Source organism: Triticum dicoccoides, chromosome 6A (assembly GCF_002162155.2).
Source record: "Triticum dicoccoides isolate Atlit2015 ecotype Zavitan chromosome 6A, WEW_v2.0, whole genome shotgun sequence".
Lineage (NCBI taxonomy): Eukaryota > Viridiplantae > Streptophyta > Magnoliopsida > Poales > Poaceae > Triticum > Triticum dicoccoides.
The window spans coordinates 52,569,685-52,586,848 of NC_041390.1; positions in this window are offsets into that span (position 1 = coordinate 52,569,685).

Sequence of the window (17,164 nt, forward strand, 5' to 3'; positions counted from 1 at the left end):
TGGAGCTTGTATGACTTTCATTCGTGTTTAGAGTTGTGTTGTGATATCTTCCCGTGAGTCCCTGATCTTGATCGTACACATTTGCGTGTATGATTAGTGTACGATTGAATCAGGGGCGTCACACCCCGGGTCTCTTTCTCATATGATTTGCCTTTGCGATCTATTTTCCTTTGCGTTTATTTTCAGATCTTTTAATCCAAACCCAAAAATACTTTGATGCACTTTATTTTATTTGCGATCTATTTATTCAATCTATTACAACTTTCTTCCGTCACACACCAATTTTTGGCACCGTTACCCGAAAGGGATTGACAACCCCTTTAACATGTTGGGTTGCGAGGATTTGCTATCTGTGTGCAGGGGCTGTTTACGTTGTGTTGCTTGGTTCTCCTACTGGTTCGATAACCTTGGTTTCATATCTGAGGGAAATACCTACCGCCACTATGCTGCATCATCCCTTCCTCTTTGGGGAAATACCGACGTAGCTTCAAGCGACATCAATAGCGATCACATCGACCTTGGAACCATTCCCGGCGCGCATTGTCACCTCGTCCTTAGCAAATCTTTGTTTAATCTGTAGCCCCTGTTTTGAGTTGCAAATATGAGCAACAGAACCAGTATCAAATACCCGGGTGCTACTACGAGTATTATAAGGTACACATCAATAACATGTATATCAAATATACCTTTGTTCACTTTGCCATCCTTATTATCCGCCAAATACTTGGGGCAGTTCCGCTTCCAGTGACCAATCCCTTTGCAGTAGAAGCACTCGGTTTCAAGCTTCGATCCAGACTTAGGCTTCTTCCTTGGAGTGGCAACTTGCTTGCCATTCTTCTTGAAGTTCCCCTTCTTTCCCTTGCCCTTTTTTCTTGAAACTGGTGGTCTTGTTAACCATCAACACTTGATGCTCTTTCTTGATTTCTAACTCCGCAGCATTGAGTATAGCAAAGAGCTCGGGAATTGTCTTATCCATCCCTTGCATATTATAGTTCATCACGAAGCCTTTATAGCTTGGTGGTAGTGATTGAAGAACTCTGTCAATAACACTATCATCCGGAAGATTAACTCCCAGCTGAGTCAAGTGGTTATGATACCCAGACATTTTGAGTATGTGTTCACTGACAGAACTGTTCTGCTCTACCTTGCAGCTATAGAACTTGTTGGAGACTTCATATCTCTCAACTCGGGCATTTACTTGAAATGTTAACTTCAACTCTTGGAACATCTCATATGGTCCATGACGTTCAAACGTCTTTGAAGTCCCGATTCTAAGTCGTGAAGGATGGCACACTGAACTATAGAGTAGTCATCAGACCGCGTTTGCGAGATGTTCAAAGCGTCTACATTAGCGGGAGGGGGCTTGTCACCTAGCGGTGCATCAAGGACATAATTCTTCTGTGCAGCAATGAGGATAATCCTCAAGTTACGGGCCTAGTCTATCTAGTTGCTACCATCATCTTTCAACTTAGCTTTCTCTAGGAACTCATTAAAATTCAAGGGAACGGTAGCATGGGCCATTGATCTACAACATAGATATGCAAAAACTATCAGGACTAAGTTCATTATAAATTAAGTTCAATTAATCATATTACTTAAGAACTCCCACTTAGATAGATATCCCTCGAGTCATCTAAATGACCACGTGATCCATATCAACTAAACCATGTCCGATCATCACGTGAGATGGAGTAGTTTTCAATGGTGAACATCTCTATGTTGATCATATCTACTATATGATTCACGTTCGACCTTTTGGTCTCCAATGTTCCGAGGCCATGTTTGTACATGCTAGGCTCGTCAAGTTTAACCCGAGTATTCCGCATATGCAAAACTATCTTGCACCCGTTGTATGTGAATGTAGAGCTTATCACACCCGATCATCACGTGGTGTCTCGCCACGACGAACTGTCGCAATGGTGCATAATCAGGGAGAACACTTATACCTTGAAATTTCAGTGAGGGATCATCTTATAATGCTACCGCCATACTAAACAAAATAAGATGCATAAAAGATAAACATCACATGCAATCAAAATATGTGACATGATATGGCCATCATCATCTTGTGCCTTTGATCTCCATCTCTAAAGCATCGTCATGATCTCCATCGTCACCAGCTTGACACCTTGATCTCCATCATAGCATCATGGTCGTCTCACCAACTATTGCTTCTACAACTATCGCTGACGCATAGTGATAAAGTAAAGCAATTACATGGCGTTTGCATTTCATACAATAAAGCGACAACCATAAGGCCCCTGCCAGTTGCCGATAGCTTTTACAAAACATGATCATCTCATACAATAACATACTCCTATATAACATCATGTCTTGACCATATCGCATCACAACATGCCCCGCAAAAACAAGTTAGACGTCCTCTACTTTGTTGTTGCAAGTTTTACGTGGCTGCTACGAGCTTCTAGCAAGAACCGTTCTTACCTACACATCAAAACCACAATGGTGATTTATCAAGTTTGTTGTTTTCACCTTCAACAAGGACTGGCCGCAGTCAAATTCGATTCAACTAAAGTTGGAGAAACAGACACCCACCAGCCACCTTTATGCAATACTAGTTGCATGTCTGTCGGTGGAACCGGTCTCCTGAACTTGGTCATGTAAGGTTGGTCCGGGCCGCTTCATCCAACAATACCACCGAATCAAAATAAGACATTGGTGGTAAGCACTATGATGATCACCGCCCACAACTCCTTGTGTTCTACTCGTGCATATCATCTACGCATAGACCTGGCTCGGATGCCACTGTTGGGAATGTAGCATGCAATTTCAAAATATTTCCTATGCTCACGCAAGATATATCTAGGAGATGCATAACAACGAGAGGGGGAGAGCATCTTCATACCCTTGAAGATCGCAAAGCGGAAGCGCTTATCAATGCGGTTGATGTAGTCGTACACCTTCACTATCCGTCCCGATCAAGTACCGAAAGTACGGCACCTCCGTGTTCAGCACACGTTCAGCTCGATGACGTCCTCGCCTTCTTGATCCAGCAAGAGGGGCGAAGTAGTAGATGAGTTCCGGTAGCACGAGGGTGTGGTGACGGTGTTGGGTAAGAACAATCTCTGCAGGGCTTCGCCAAGCACAACGGAAACTATGACGGAGGATAAACTAGAGGGGCGGGTTTGCCAGCACACGGCTTGGTGTTTCTTGATGTGTTCTAGGTGCTAGCCCTGCCCCTCTATTTATATGTTGAGCCCTGGTGTCGAAACATGGAGTAAAATCCTCCTCAAAGTTGGTTTTGCCCGCAAGGAAGAGTCCTGCTCGGACTTTCAGGACCAGACGCCATAGTCCTTGGCGTCTGGCCCAGACACCATGGGCCTCGCCGTCTGGCCCAGACACCATGGGCCTCGGGGTCTGGCCTAGGTCCAAACGCCAGGGTCTCCAACGTTTGGCCCCCTGACCTCCGCAAAACTCCTTTTGCACCGACCTAAAGCCTCGTGGGCTTCACCCCTTGGCCGAACCATATCATCATATATATCAATCTTTACCTCCGGACCATTCCAGAGCTCCTCGTCATGTCCTTGATCTCATCCGGGACTCCGAGCAACATTCGATCATCAATGAACGTTAAGCTTGCAGACCCTACGGGTTCGAGAACTATGTAGACATGACCAAGACACCTCTCTGGTCAATAACCAATAGCGGAACCTAGATGCCCATATTGGTCCCTACATATTCTATGAAGATCTTTATCGATCGAACCTTATGACAACATACGTAATTCCCTTTGTCTATTGGTATGTTACTTGCCCAAGATTCGATCATCGGTATCTTCATACCTAGTTCAATCTCGTTACCGGCAAGTCTCTTTACTCGTTTCATAATACATCACCTTATGACTAACTCCTTAGTCATGTGCTTGCAAGCTTATGATGTGTATTACCGAGAGGGCCCAGAGATACCTCTCCGATACTCGGAGTGACAAATCCTAATCTCGATCTATGCCAAACCAACAAACACCTTCGGAGATACCTGTAGAGCATCTTTATAATCACCAAGTTACGTTGTGACGTTTGATATCACATAAGGTATTCCTCCGGTATCTGGGAGTTGCATAATCTCATTGTCAAAGGAATATGTATATGACATGAAGAAAGCAATAGCAATGAAACGGAACGATCAATATGCTATGCTAACATATGGGTCTTATCCATCACATCATTCTCCTAATGATGTGATCATGTTCATCAAATGACAACCCATGTCTATGGTTAGGAAACTTAACCATCTTTGATCAATGAGCTAGTCTAGTAGAGGCTTACTAGGGACACAGTGTTTTGTCTATGTATCCACACATGTATTAAGTTTTCGGTTAATACAATTCTAGCATGAATAATAAACATTTATCATGATATAAGGAAATATAAATAACAACTTTATTATTGCCTCTAGGGCATATTTCCTTCACGGTTCTCTCTAAGAGCGAGTTGCAGCAAGCAATGGAGCAATTGGAGAAGAGGATGGATGTTGCAGAACAACAAATCAAAGAGTTGCATGAAGATCTTAATCAGAGATTTAACCAATTGGTTGAGATGATAAGAAAGGGTGCCCCCCTACTGCCAATGAAGGAGATTCGTCTAAATAAGAAGAAGATGTTCAACAAAGAAGAAGGAGAGGTCATCTTGGAGCAAGACCACCACAACGGCGTGTTGTTCAACATACTTCAAGAAGGCCAATTTATGTTGAAGCTTCTGAATGTGAAGAATATGATGATGCCCCTAAAGAACTTGGTCTCTATGCACATCGGAGAGTACCCAACCCTACATATACAAGGGATACATACAAGGTGAAAGTTGAGATCCCAACTTTTAATGGAAATATTGATAAGGGTGCCTTGATTAGCCATATGAAGTGGAGACTTTCTTTGAGGTCATGGAGGTTCCGGAAGATCGTAGAGTTTCTTTGGTCACGTACAAGCTGAAAGGAGGAGTCAATGCATGGTGGCATCACATTCAAGAAGAACGCAGGCTAAGAGGAGAACCTCGTATATATGAGAACTTGGCGGCAAATGAAAAGTCTTTTGAAAGGGAGATTTTTTTACCCGCTGATTATGACCAGATCCTATTTATCCAATTCCAAAATTGTGCCCAAGAAATAGGACAGTTTCAGATTACACGGAGGAGTTTCTGAGGCTACAAGTGAGGTGCAACCTTGCTAAAACTGAAGATCAACAAGTTGCAAGGTACATCAATTGTCTTAATGATGCTATTCAAGATCGATTGATGATGCACCAAATCAGCCCCATTGATCAAGCACAAGCTCTAGCCTTAAAGGCCGAGAGGTTTGTGAGGACAAGAAATACAACTAAGGCTCCATCTCCTCCATATCCTCGTACTGAAGGCTCGTCTAGGGATCATATTAATAGAGTGGAAGGAAATACCGCTCCACCAAAGGCAAAACGACCCATCATGAAGCAAACTAGAGGTAAGGGTAAGGCAAATTAAGGCCCAAAGTGTTATAAATGTGGTAAAGAGGGGCACATATCTAGCAGTTTCCCACTAAGAAAATTTGTTAACACAACTATCCATGATGGTAAAGACGATGAGAAAGAATACGAATCTGAAGTTGTAGAGGGACAAGAGGTTTGTCAAGGAGAAGGTGAGGAGGTGGTATATGTGATTCAGCGTCTCCTATGCTCCACACCACAACATGATGACACACAACATAAGAAAATATTTGAGAGCAAATGCACGGTTAATGGAAAGGTATGCAAATTAGTGATTGATAGTTGTAGTTGCGAGAATCTTATCTCCCAGAAGTTGGTGAACCATTTAAAGCTTGATACTCATGATCATCCAAACCCCTACACTATTGGGTGGATCATAAAGGAGTGAATATGAGGATCACTAAACAATGCAACCTGCCACTTTCTTTGGGCAAGCATTATCACTCAAATGTGTTGTGTGACATAGTTGATGTGGATGCTAGCCATGTTCTTCTTAGGAAACCTTGGCAATTTGAAGTGGATACTACACACAAGGGCAAGGAAAATCTTACTCTTTCATTTGAAAAAAGAGAAAGATCATTTTTTTACCAAACAATATTGAAGGTAATACCTCTAAGGAGGAGGGGAAAATTATGTTAACTATCTCCCATACCTCTTATGAGTTTATGGAAGACTTGAAGGAGGCAGATTTGTGTGTTACACTTGTTGTAAAAGGAGAAGACCACCTGACTGTTGAAATTCCAGCAAAGGTACGTGGTTTATTGGCAGAATTTCAGAACATACTTGAAGAGCCACAAGGCCTGCCACCGATGAGAGGAATTCAACATAGAGTTGACTTAATTCTGGGAGCAAGTCTTCCTAATCTTCCACACAATTAAACGAGCCCAAAGGAGCATGATATATTGAAGGAGAAAGTGGAGGAATTGCTGCAAAAGGGGCACATTCGAGAAAGTATTAGCCCATGTGTTGTACCAGCCCTACTTGGGCCAAAGGAAGATGGATCTTGGCACATGTGTATAGACAGTAGAGCCATTAACAAGACCACCGTAAGGTTTATATTCCGGATTCCCCGTCTAGATGATATGTTGGGTCAGCTTAGTGGAGTAAGAGTGTTCACAAAGCTAGATTTAAGAAGTGGATATCATCAAATCAGTATCAGACCCGAAGATGAATGGAAACCCACCTTCAAGACAACCGATGGGTTGTTTGAATGGCTAGTCATGCCATTTGGACTCTCAAATGCACCAAGTACCTTTATGCACTTAATGAATCAAGTCCTTTGACCCTTCTTATCCCACTTTGTCGTGGTCTATTTCGATGATGATCTATAGCAAGGATGAGAATGAACACTTTGATCACATTCGGAAGGTGCTAGAAGTACTAAGGGAAAATGAGCTCTACGTCAACTTGAAGAAATGTGTTTTCCTGCAAACACAACTTATTTTCCTAGTATTTTTCATAGCATGTGACGGTACTTGTGTTGATGATGCTAAGGTTGAAGCAATCCGAGAATGGCCAACTCTGAAGACCATTTCTGAGGTAAGAAGTTTTCATGGCCTTGCAACTTTCTATAGGCGATTTGTGAAGAATTTCAGCACTATCATGGCACCAATTACCGAGTGTTTGAAGAAAGGAAAGTTCCAATGGATAGAAGCGGCTGAAGCTAGTTTCAATGAGATTAAACAAAAACTCTCACAAGCTCCTGTCTTGGTGCTACCTGATTTCAAGAAGACTTTTTAGTTGGAGTGTGATGCAAGTGTAGTAGGCATTTGAGTTGTTTTATCTCAAGAAAGGAAGCCCATTGCCTTCTTTAGTGAGAAGTTAAGCGATGCTAGATATAAATGGAGTACCTATTAGCAAGAATTGTATGCTATTTTTAGAGCTTTGAAAACTTGGGGAGTCTATTGCTGCCTAAATAGTTCATTGTTTATAGTGACCATCAATCCTTGAAGAATTTTACAAATCAAAATCATGTTTTCCGCATGCTAGCAAGATGGGCAGCATATCTGAGAGGTTTAACTATCTCATTCACTACTAGGGAAAAGCCTAGCAGCAGCGCGGGTTTTGGGTGTATCAGTAGCGCGGGTGCCCGTGCTACTGATACGGCACCACAGCTAACTTGTAGCAGTAGTGCATGTTGACACACGCTACTGCTATACATGGTTAGATGTAGCACGCGTTGCAGATAGCGCTATTGCTAATTATCTGTAGCGGGTCTTATACCCCGCGCTACTGCTATTACTTTCAAAAACAAAACAAAAAATCTCGATCCCGTGCGTGTTGTCAATGGCAGCACTGGTTCGATCTAGCGACGGTTGGCGTCGCCAGAGGTATGAACGAATAGCGGAAGACCAGATCCGGCGGTGGCTGTTGGAGAGCGCCTGTTTCTATGGCAAAGCCAGGCCGTGGCGTGGGGCTCCTCTTCCCTACCATGCCAGATAGCTCCGGGTCATCCATGGCGACGACCTGCATGGGCATGGACATGGGAGGGTGAGTCAAACCAGAGGGAGAGAGAGAAAAGGAAAACCGAGGGAGAGAGGAAGGTGATGGAGGGAGCAACGGAGCTAGTCACCGGTGGTGAGGTGCTCCAGTGTGGTGGCGCGGGGCGGCGGCCTCCTAGGTGTCAGTGGAAGACCAGCGAGCTCCTAGACGCCGGTGGCGCGGGGTGGCGGCCTCTTTCGGCGCCACGGAGGAGGACGGGCGCATGGGCAAGAGGTCCATGTGAGAGCGTATGGAAAGTGAGAGGAGAGAGTGGCGGAAGAGAGGAGGGATTTGGGGGAGGGGATTGGGATTCGGCCGAGGATATGGCGACTTCACCTACCTCGTACTTAGTAGTAGCGAGGGGTATAAAACCGTGCTACTACTATCAACTAATTAGTAGTAGCGCGGGTTTATACCCCTCTCTACTACTATGGCATGTCTCGGGGGTCACAGTAGAGACCGCCTAGTACTAGGGAGGGTTAAAAACCCGCGCTACTACTATCAACTTAGTAGTAGCGAGGGGTAAAAACCCGCGCTACTAGTAAGTAGCAGTTGCGAGGGGTATAAACCCTCGCTACTAGTAAGTGTCTGCCTATAAGCTTTTCCCTAGTAGTGATTGTGCATAAATCTTGAATGACTAACCGAGTGGCCGATGCTTTGAGTCGTCGTGCATGCCTCTTGACTTCTTTTGAGGCTGAACTTCCAGGCATGGATAAAATAAAGGAGCTTTATGAGGATGGAGAAGACTTTGGTCATGTTTGGGTGAAGCACACAAGGGGCCAGCCATTAGGTGATGACTATTTGATGCAAGATGGCTATCGCTTCGAAATGACCGTTTTTGCATTCCAAGTTCTCTACGTGACAAACTGGTCAGAGAGCTCCATTCAAGTGATCTTAGTGGCCATGTTGGACGGGACAAGACTACCTCTAACCTGGAAGCTCGTTACTTTTGGCCACAACTAAAGAGAGATGCTGGAAAGTTTGTTCAACGGTGCCCCATATGTGAAACCTGCAAAGGTCAAGTCCAGAACACAGGGTTATACATGTCTTTGGCTGTTCCTCTTGCTCCATGGGAGGACATCTCTATGGACTTCGTCTTGAGTTTGCCAAGAACAAGACGAGGAAGTGATGTCATGTTTGTGGTCGTGGATAGATTCTATAAGATGGCTCATTTCATCCCATGCCGCAAGACAACGGATGCTCATCATGTGGCAAACCTATTCTTTCGAGAAGTGGTTAGACTTCATGGAGTTCCAAGGTCCATCATCTCATACTGTGATAGCAAGTTTCTTGTTGCATTTTGGCTCACATTGTGGAAGCAATTCAACATTCAATTGAAATTTTCTAGCACTGCTCATCCACAAACAGATGGACAAACGAAAGTGGTGAACAAGTTTTTGGGTAATTTGATCCGTTACATTTGTGGAAAAAGAAAGGGACAATGAGATTTCGCTTTATCTCTTGCAGAGTTCTCCTACAATAATTTCAAGCATAGATCCACGGGAAGGAGCCCTTTTTTATTGTCTACACTAAAGTTCCAACACATGTGGTGGACCTGGCAAAGCTACCATCAAGGGGGAACTCAAAATCAGCATTGTCCTTTGCTGATAATTACACTCGGTTATTTGAAGAGATTCATGGTGTTTTGGAAGCACAAATTCAAAAATATAAACAATTTATTGACTGTAAAAGGAGGCCAAAATCATTTTAAGTTGGTGATAAGGTGATGGTATACCTCCGAAAAGAGAGTCTGCCTTTAGGTGTTAAAGGGAAACTGAGGCAGCAAAGGTATGAGCCCTTCTCTATTGTGACGAAGAAATGATAATGCTTATGTGATAGATCTTCCAAGCAACATGGGTATATCCAACACTTTCAATGTTGCGGACTTGACTCTCTACCATCCAGAAGAAGCGCTTTATATATGAAGATTACTCAAGGGCGAGTTCCAAACAACCAGGGGAGAATGATGAGGAACACTAGATGAGAAAAAAATCTTATGTCCGATTTGTTGGCTACTTCTAGATGCTTCCACTCTAGTGTAGTATTTCTTTTCTTTTCTACACTACCTACTATTTTCTAAAGTCTTCTAGTTGTGAGTAGCTATGAGTAGAATGGTGAAACTTAAATATATTTTTCCAGAGTATTCCAGCTATAAGTAGAAGAATTTGAAGGCATCCGAAAGCTCTATAAATAAAGGTCCTCACCTCTACTTTGTACCCAGATTATGTACCCCACTACCTATAATAGAACTTGATGTTCTTATCTAAGATCTTGGGGTAGATCTTGTGCTCTAGGAGTTCTAGATTGAACCTTTGCTGCCATATCGGCCTACATTCGCATCTAGAGCAATATATAGCACAACACGTTGTAGGTCCTTCAACTCTAGTGTTGTACACTTTGTAGCAGCAAGGTGGAGTTGCTCCTCCACAACCTTGTGTTGCTTCGGACTGCTCCACCATTCAAAATAAATACGTATCCAATTTAAGACTTTGAGTCATCCGGATCAATGTCAAAACTACCATTATCTATGACAATAATGCGGCATGTGTTACACAAATGCAAACAAGATACATCAGGAGTAATATCACTAAGCATATTTCTCCTAAGTGGTTTTTCCCCATGATTTTTAGAAAAGTGAGGAAATAAACATCTTGCAACTTAAATCATGTGAAAATTTTGCTGATTATTTACTAAGTCTCTACCAAATTCTACATTCCAGAAATATGTTCATGAATTTGATATGAGACGACTTCGAGACTTGCGGGTGTCGGAAGGAGTTTCTTCTTGAGATATCGTTTTTCATAACATCATGTTATTTCTCTTTGTGAGTTTATGTTTTGGGTTCTCGTAAATATTTAATGAAGAACTTTTTTTTGAAACGGAGGAAAATATTTGCCTCATCGATTAATTAAGAAGAAGAGAATTGCCTAGTTAATTTTCGGAAAACCGAGCGAAAACCGATGCAAACAACCCGAAACAGACAACTCGGGAAGCACAAAACACCGTGACCACACAAACAACCCGTCACATGCTCCTAACACACAACAATCGTACCTCACCACACTTGCACAACTCAACAGAACCCTAAAAAGAACACCAACAACGATGACTCGGACAATCAAAGCCACATCGACAACACAAGAAACTGAGCATCATCCATCAAGAAACCGCAGACGCCTTCCCATTAGCGCACACACCGGCCACATCAATATCCTCAACCGCATGCACCACCAACCCAAAGGACTCAGAAGACACCTCTGGATGCTCACATGACAGACATGAATCATCTCCCTCACACGGGGTCACTAGTGAGTCCACCTTCATGTGCTTCACTGACAAAAGCGAAGCAGAGCCCATACATAGCTCCTTAATCTCGGGCATGATTTGCAGCACCGGAGCCACGAGCATGGCGATGGACTCATCTTGAGTGGTACATAACACAGGGGGCGAGGCAGACATCGACGACGAAATGTCCCCAACACAGGGGAGAAACAACCATATAACTTTGCCTCCGTGTCCTCCACGGAGCAAACACCAACTGCAATAGGACGATGTGACGTCATAGCAGTCTGCAGCATAGCCGGCGAAAGGGAGAGTCTACACAGAGCAACCTCCGCCCGCTCCAGAAAGCTCTCAACCCGCACCAGGCAGCCTTGCAACAGCGCAATCTGATCAGCTAGAGCGGACTGCAGCACTACTTCAGAGGAGGTTGTTGACAACAGACGCCCAGGACCCACGGTGAAGCGCCTTGGAGGGGGGCACGAATTTCACTGGACCCTTGCGTAAAGCTGATGTAGGACCATGCATGGTGTTGACGCTGGCCACAGGCGGCGTGGCAAGGCATGCCAGCGAGCTTAGAGGACGCTAGGGATTGCGACATCCGTGCGCATGATGACCATTCTCCAAACAACATGAGCACTGCAACGGTTCTCTGCAATGAGCCGCACGATGCCCATGAGCAAAGCATCTGTAGCATCTACCGTGAAGCCAAGCGGAAATAGCATCTACCGCGAAGCCAAGCAGGAATGGGACGAGGAGCCATTGTCGTGAAGAATCCTTTGAGATGATAGCGCTATTTGGATGATCATGAGATGATTCTACATGATCAAGCATAGATTAGGGATGTTATGATTAATTACAAATGTAATTAGGAGAAATCACCCATTGCCCAATGGCTATGCGGTTGCTCCCTCAAACAACGCCTCTCATCTCTCCCTGGAACCGACGCATCCCCTCTGGATCGTCGCGACTCTCCAGATCATATAAATTGTACTACTTTCCAATGATCAATTGAAAGAAGTTTCCATTCTTACTTCAAACAAAAACAAGCTACTCGAGTTAAACAAAGCTAAATGAGTTCACCCTCACAAAAGTACTCTGCTCCACTTGACAACTACTGCATGCGAACAAAGTTGCTGCCATAAAACCTTCGCCAGGATGGAGCCCTACAAGCTTTTATGCGTGCATATTTCTAGAATAGCGGCGCTACATGCAAACATGTTTCTGGCCTGGCGAGGCTTAGTAACAACTGGCATAGCCTATTGCGTTTGCTTTCAACTTTTTCCAATGGCTCCGTCGCTGAAAGCAAACGCAATATTTCTAGATGCCTGGTCTGAATGACTTGAAATGATCCCAACTTTTTCCACTAGGTGGGCATGCCCTCATAGGCATCCATGCCAGATTTGAACAATTTCCGACACCGTATGCAAGTTGCGACACATCGAGCCTTTTTTCTGCATTTTCTTACCGAGAAAACTCTAGAAAAAAATACAAAACTTGTCAGAAACCAAAACAACTTGTCATGGTGTCTTGAATTTGTCATACGAGGCAATGAAAAAAATTATGTCCATTTCAAGGATGTCGAAAAACAATGTGCTCTCTGACATACCCTGCTAGCCAACCTAAACACCTTCCGTTGAACATGGTGTTTTCATGGACATCCTTGAAATTATCACAACTTTTGCCACTAGGTAGAGATGCCCATGGTAGGCATCCATGGCGGGTTTCAACTACTTCCAACACCATATGCAAGTTGCGACTCATCTAGCCATTTATCGACCTTTTTGACAGAGAAAACTTTATAAGTGCAAATCTTGCCGAAAACCCAAGCAACTTCTATTGGTGTCTAGAATTGGTCATACAAGCCCATTAAAAAAAATATTAGGGGCATGGATGCCTACTATGGGCATGCCACCTGCTGACAAATGTTGGGATCATTTCAAGAATGTCTAGAAAACACCATATTCAACGTAGCGTGTCCGAGTAGTCATCCAGGCCAGGTTTGAAGGAAAAATGTATTTAAATCATAATTTATGTAGATACTTAAAACTGTCATTTTAAGTTTCTAACAGAACTAACAAATACAAAATGATAGAATTGAAAAGAACAAATGCTTTTTAAAGCATTTAATAAATAACTAAATAAAAATTATTAAAATCATAATTTAAAATAGTTACTTAAAACTGTCATTTTGGTATTTCAATATTTTGAATAGGTTTAAAAAATATTAATGTTTAGAAAGGAGAAATGAATTTTTTAAAAAAAGATAGAAAAACAAAAAAAAATAGAAAAGTAAAAAGAAAATCTTAGGCCTTTCCCAACTAAGCGACGACATTGGTCCTGTTGGGCGACTATTGGAATTTGTTCGGAATTTAAAAAATGTTCTCATTTAAAAAAATCACAAATTGGGAAAATGTTCGGGCAAATTTAGAACACTTTTTTATATCATTTATTTAGTCTCATTTCTGAAAAATGTTTTGGAATTTAATATTTTGTCCGTGCTCTCAGAAAATTTTTGTTTTCACAATGTGTTCGTGCTTTTCAAAAAAATTATTTGCATTTTGTCATTCTGAACGATTTTTTAAAGAAACAAACATTTTTGAAATTACCTTACAATTTTCGAAAATGCAAATATTTATTAATTTATGAACAAAATTTCGAAATAACAAACCTTTTCAAAGTTTGAATAACATTTTGAAAGCGTGAGCATTTTTTGAAAAATAAATAAGAAACATAACAGGAGAAGGAAAATACATAAATAAATAAAAATAAATTATGGAAAAAAAGACCAGTTCACAAAGTGTTTCTAAAATCTTTTTAAAATTCCCAGCCCATCCATTACTTAATGTGTCTAGCTTTATATTGGTCACCAAAGTTAACCTGTCGCAGTGGTTCTGGACGCATGTAATGTTTTAAGTGATCGTGGGTTCGATTCCCTGCTCGTGCCATCCTTGTTTGCTAATTTTAATCGCATGCCATCCCAGATGGGCCGGCCCAAGTAAGCTGCCCTGCGTATACGTTTCTACAAAAGTATATACAAATTGTGAAAAGTCGACTCTTATCATCATCGTTTTTAGCACCGTTGCCCAGCTGACTAACCGTTTCAAAAGAGCAACTTCATGTTCAGTTCCTGTAAAGCCCCAAATTTCTACCTCTTGGAGGCGGTCCAGCAGGAGTTCTTCGGTTTTCCAGTGTGGTGGCTGATCGCATATGCAGTCTGAGGAGCAGAACGCGGTTTGTGCCTGAAATACGAGGGAAATGTGCCGTTAGTCCATTAACTCAAATTGATTGCACATTGTAGGCCAAAAACTCGGGATGTGGTCAGATCTAGGCTATAAACTCATTTATTTCATCAAATAAGGCCAAAACCGATTCATGAGGGGGGAAACCGGCCATGTGGCTACCACATCAGGGCACCATGGATTAATGTGTAGTGTGTAGTGTGTGCGCGCGCGCGGGCACGTGCGTGTGTGTGTGTTCACAAACTGGCCCACGGTCACAATGTAGCTAATGGCGTATTGAGGAGAAAAAATAAAAACCGATTGTTCCATGGGATTCGAAAAGTGCAATCAGCTTGCTGGCCACTAGAGCATTAGGTTGTTTGTGTAGTATAAGATATTAAGATGCAGCAGACAGTATCTATTAGATTGAGCAAAGGGTGCAAAGTTATGCCTGACCAAGTTATGGCTGAAACCTACCTTTGCTTTCATGACAAGAATTATCCAATGGCATGTCACCACGGCACAGGTCAGGTCATCTGAATTCACAAGAAACCAGACACCTTTTGGGTGAGGCATACAATGGCCGTCTCCATCACAATAATCTGGCCAATCTGGCATGGAGTGCACTATTGTACTTGTGTTTAGATGGAGGCATGCATGCAGCACCCAGCGTCTGCAGCCATATGTTTCAGATGACTGTTGTGCACAGAATGATGCCCCCAAAGGTCCTGAGATATATAAACAATGTACATGAACCTGCTTTACCAAGCTAAAGCATGCGTACGGTTCAAGAATTCCTTTGCATCCTTTGCTCATTGTAATGTATACTGTCCGTGTCGGAGTAATTGGACACGTATACCCCAAAGACGGCGAAACAATATTTCAAGACATCGGGGCTAGCAAAGTCCCTCAGTCTGCCTGCCGGCTGCCGACTGCGCCAACCAGCCGGCTGCCAACTGCGCCAACCAGCCGGCTGCCGACTGAGCCAACCAGCCGGCTGCCAACTGCAGCCCGACCCGACATCGACAAGACACCGACGAGACGGCCATACCGCGGACAAGACAACCGTACCGTAACGACATCATGTACAGTGTCACTTGTCCCCTGACACTATTTATGAAGTGACACAGGGGACAAACATGACATGCACCATGCCTTACCCATGCCTACCCACATAGCTTACATAGTAAGCTAGCCCACACTATAAAAGGGGCACTCATCCATCCATCCAGGAGGAGGGACATTCACGCACACTCACGGCCGCAAGCCACGTATGGCCAGCCACTAGCATACCCCATACATGCATTTACCAAGTCAGATGCCTATGGCACTGATCCCAGATACAGCTCCAGGAACAACTCTGTACTAGATATATCAGATACACTCAGACATGCAGCAGTAGGAGTATTATCTCTCCAGAGAGCTCCGAAGCTGGGTAAACCACCGCGTGCTACTCGCATACCCGCTCCCGGGCCTATCAGCAGCAGTCTTACCCACACACTAAGCCCTTGTGGCATCTGTCGACTCGCAAGCCCCCCGTGAGAAATACCACGACAGTTGGCGCCCACCGTGGTGCGGTACTATGCTACCGCGCTGCTGCTAGTTTCGCAGTCCGGGCGGGACCATCTTCGTCTTCCCCGCCGCGGCGTCGCGCCGTCTCTCCGGTAGCGCTCGGGGGCTCGACTTCGACCCGCCCCCGGAGCGGCCGTGCGGGACGGCGCGCCCTCGCCGTCGGCCTCGCCTTCTTCACCACCACCGCAACACCGGCCGTCCGTCCGCGCGCACGCCGCGCGCGGGCCTCGCTTCGTCGGCCGCATCCGTCCACGCGCCGCTCGCGTCGAGTCCCCTCCACGTTGCGGCTTGCTCCGGCCAAAACACGCGTTCGCTCCTCCATTTACCGTCCATATAAGCTACCTAGGTGCTAGTCAACAATGTCCAACCTGGCCATGCATTGCCCATACACTTCTCATATGCGGGTCGGACACGACTTGTACTCAAGCCAGACAATGGTTATGCACTAGCAAACCAGCGTCGCTCCGCTCTGGCCGCTGTGCTGCTCTGCTCTGCTGCGTGTCCATCTACACGCGCGAGCAGGCACCAGCGAACCCCTGCTGCCTCCGCCCCATCCAGTGCTCCGCGCCCTCATCGCCCTGCCTCTGCTCGTCCATGGCGCCGCCACAGACCTCCCAGCCGCGGAGCCGCTGGCTCGGCTGCACCTCACCAACCCCCGATGCTGACCCGTGTTGGGGCCTCCCATGGCTCTCCACCCGCGGCATCCCCGTGGGCTCACTCGACCGCGCGGCCGCGCTCCCGAGCCTGCGTGCCTCCGCCCGTCGTCTCCTCCGTGCAACCGCCGTCCTGGTCCCGCCGCTCCGCCGGCGTGCGCCCGCACCCCTGCCCCGTCGCGGTGCGGCCCCGCATCGCCGCCTCCAAGTCCTGCCTCGCCCGGGCCGGCTCTGCATCCCGCCTCCGTGCGCTGGCCTTGGCCGGCCTGCCCCGCGCTTGCGCCGCCTGGCCCCAGCGCGCCCCCCGACTTGCCATCTCCGCGCAAGGCCTCCCGAGCCGCTTGCTCGCCGGCCCCGCCCCGGGCCTCCTGCACATCCGCGCGCCCATCACGCTCCGCCCCGCACCCGACTCCCCGTCGCCGCGCATCTGCATCTGCACCACCGCGCCCCTGGCCGCCTGCAGTGCTTGCGCCGGGTCCGGCGCGCTG